This window comes from Meleagris gallopavo, chromosome 4 (genome assembly GCF_000146605.3).
Source record: "Meleagris gallopavo isolate NT-WF06-2002-E0010 breed Aviagen turkey brand Nicholas breeding stock chromosome 4, Turkey_5.1, whole genome shotgun sequence".
Classification (NCBI taxonomy): domain Eukaryota; kingdom Metazoa; phylum Chordata; class Aves; order Galliformes; family Phasianidae; genus Meleagris; species Meleagris gallopavo.
In genome coordinates, this window is record NC_015014.2 from 12115270 (window position 1) to 12118911 (window position 3642).

Here is a 3642-nt window from a genome sequence, read left to right on the forward strand (position 1 = left end):
ATTGAATTAAATTAGACTCCAGCACAGAACAAACTCTGTGGATTGCAGAAGGAGAGTCTAATTTGAAAGGGTGTGCCTTGCTGTGCAGGCTCTTTAAGTGTGATCTGCTTTTGGCCTAATTTTCTGTGACAGTGTATTTAATAACAGTGGTCCCTCACTGAGAATACCTTCTGCCTGGTCTGCCACTGTGGAAATTTTGGCTCTGTAATCAGCGTGTCTGTCGATTCAACACATAATTTCTTTAAAGAAAATAAGAACTCTTAGCGGTTAGTCATACAGCTCTAAATGAAGAAATTTTATGGTGGTATTAAAGTACCCCCAACCTAAGCTATTCCACATTAGTTCCTCCTCTGCTTTGTTCACTGCCTATTAAAAAATTAGGAACTTACTTATGAAACAAGAAGGTTCCCTTCTAAGACTGATAATTTAAAATCCTAGAACAGACTCTCAAGGGCAGATCAGGAGTTTCACAACAATATGGATTAATGTGATTTTTTTTTATGTGCGCTAAAAATATGTGGGCACTGCTGTTTGATAAACGTTTTATGGGTAATATGCATTTTTCATTTATGAACATTCATCATTAAGTGGCTTTATATTTAAAACATTACCTAATGGAGCTGCATGAAGTCAGGAACCAACATGTAGATGTACTTCAGAGCTTCTCGGTTTCCAAAGCAGCAGTCCTATTTAAATGTGTACATGCCTTCTGTGACCTGACATATTAGAGGTTCTAAATTCAATTTAGTTTGAATGTGCAATTTTTCTTTTTTTCCTCCACTGCAGTTGTGCAGGATATGAAGTATATATAGCAAATCTATGAACACACTGTGCCTGAAGAGCCCAGCAGACATGCTGAAGGATTATTTTTCACCATTATACAAACACTTGTAGGATTAAAAATCAAAAGAATCTCTATTAAATTTTAAGAGCATTTTGTCTTGCTCTGCTAGACTTACTATAGACACAACAGGATAAAAGTAATACTTGAATTAAGTCAAACTCCTTGTATCAGGGAATTTGCATGCTGCATCCAGCATAACACTGCTACTCTACTCAGTAGCACGTGACCAGTTTGGCCACTGGAGCCATAACATGCACAGTCTCAAACTCACATAAAGACTGCAAGGACCCTGGTCCCTTGCTGCATGAGTATCCCTGTTTAACTACAGTGGTGAAGCAGGGCATGTGGGGGGAGTCCTCCTTCTTCCCAAGGTCCCCTCCCTCCAGCCCTTTGTACTCTTCCAAAATAATGCTTTAAGCCCTCAGCCAGCTGTGGCTCCTCACCTCAAAGATGCACATGAAGGTGAGGAAGATGAACTTCAGGCATGTTGCATTGAAGGCAGCATCAGCAAGGTATACCTGTTCCCAGAGAAACCAGTGTTCCACTTTTGCAGCCATATGGGTGCAGAGCAATCTCTGGCTGTGTCAGCAAGTCCTCCAGCGCAGTGCAGAATGAGAGCAGTCACACTGATGAAAGACCAAGTAAACGGGTTTTTCATAAATGCAGACATAGAGCATTACATAGCTTGGCAAGCCCCTCTGAAGTTCTCCTGTTTGTGTTTCAAGGTTAAAAGCTGTCGTTGCATTCTTAGGAACAAGGCAGCATCCTATTAAACAAAACAGAATTGGAGATTGCTTAATTTCTGTGTTTTCACTTTCCATTCACTGTGCATAGGAAAGGAGGCCACAGTGAACTGTCTTTGTCTAGACTAGAGAAACTGAATTTCAGCACAACTCCATTTTGTTAAAGGGGATGTCAGTTTTTGCACTCTGAAGATTTTGGGTTTTGTTGCATTATAGAGCAAAACTCCAAAAATCATAGCCATCCTTCCATTAGCTTTACCCTTCACCTTCCAGTTTACCATAAGTTTAAAAGGATTCATTATGCTACTACATTTTAAATAACAGTTTTTGGGAGGAGTTGAATTAATACACAATGAATTATTTTATATTCTTAAACCACTCACTGATTTAAGCCAGACACAGGAATACTATGCGTCTTTTTATATAGTATACATATTGTCCAAATTATCTCTTTATTACTCTTGTTAAGAAGTATATGCATTCAGTTCACACTGCATGTAGCCAACAGGAAGGAAAAATAAACAAATGTACTGGGGGGATTAGTTCATCATTTCTTTTGTTCTTAATGGATACATCTCAGTCCAACACAAAGGATTTGTTTAATGTTTCCTGAAGTATATATGTCCCAGGGCAAAAAAAATCAAGGTGAGTTCAAAGCTGTACATGCCTACCTTCATCAGTATGAATTACTGATAATCAGTCTCAATTTTTTAAATACCTTTTCCAAAATGAGTGCAATGACTTCTGGTTGGAAAAGAGAAAAAAATCTGATCACTCTACACTATCACCAGTCATCCCTGAAATGAGAAGAATATTTCTGTTATCTCTTCTGCGGTGAATGCTGTCTTTATAATGACTGTCATAACATACATTAAATTTACTTAGTGATGTATTCTTATGCCTAGAATAACAGCAATTGTCTTCCTCATGTACATTCCCCCTATAGCCTAGCATTAACTAAGCCTTGTCTTTATGTGCAGCTTTCTCAAGCACTGATTGCCTGCCATAGACACCTGTACTCTCTGCTACGTTCAAATGTTAACAATAAAACTTGTGAGAACAGATTGATGTGAAAAGGTGCAAAAGTCAAATGGAGCCATATCTAATTTTGTCTTGCTGTCATCCTATGGTGCATTCCCAGTCACGTAATAATAAAGAGAACAGAGGTAAGGCTGAGAAGAGAGGAGAATAGTAAATTGCTTTTTGACAACTGCCTTCTGACTTCAAGTTTCACATACACCTCTTCCCCAGGCCTATAAAAGTGTACTTACTCAATTCAGCACATGAAAATGTAAGAAGTCACAGCAATATATTCCAGAATGATGAAAGAAGCAACTTTATACAGGGACATAGCTAATGGGAAGCCCAACAGGAATTTTTTGTGCCTGCATTTTTTAATGCTCTCTTCTTGTTTAGGGGTGCTTTATTACAGTCGATTGCTCCTCCTCATTAACTTATAGTTTGGCGCTGATAGCTCATAAACTGTCCTAACAGCCCCCAAGAGTACTGCTGTAGTGAAAGATCTGGTTGTGTTTCCATTATAAACCTACTTTCAGAGATATTTATAACTCAGCCATTTTAATTTGCATCAGGCTTTGGGGAACTTGGCTCACAGGTCAGCGAGTGAAACAATTTTCAGCTTATGTATTTGAAAAGAAAAGATTTTAGCCAAGAGCAGTTTACAGTACAAAAAATTCTGTCATAATTTAGAAGCTTCCAGGATAAGAGAATTTATATTCTCTTATGCTGTAATTATATAATGTGAATTATACATGTTGCATTTGTTTATATAAGTCCAGATTAATGAGACATCATATTAATGCCTAAAGATGCACTTTGATCAGCATCAAAGTATGTTACTTTTACATATATCTGTACAGTATAAGCATGGCTCAAAAGACTTCAGTTTTTGAAAATATGTCACTTACTCGCATTTATAACTGCTTCACAAATGTGAAACAGAAAGAAAATATTGATTCATAATAGAAAAAAAAAGTAAAAAAAAAAAAAGTTTTGTTCATGTTGATGATAACCCGATATTCCAGTACAAGAAAA

General features: G+C 37.3%; 1 long non-coding RNA gene across 1 annotated transcript; it reads right to left on the minus strand.

Moving 5' to 3' along the window:
* Nucleotides 1-610: 610 nt before the first annotated feature.
* Nucleotides 611-2391, minus strand: LOC116216614. Its single transcript, XR_004159738.1, has 3 exons — nucleotides 2306-2391; nucleotides 1288-1470; nucleotides 611-716 (listed from the first exon to the last, which is right to left on the minus strand). It is a non-coding gene; the product is annotated as an uncharacterized LOC116216614 (long non-coding RNA).
* Between the last annotated feature and the right edge of the window lie 1251 nt (nucleotides 2392-3642).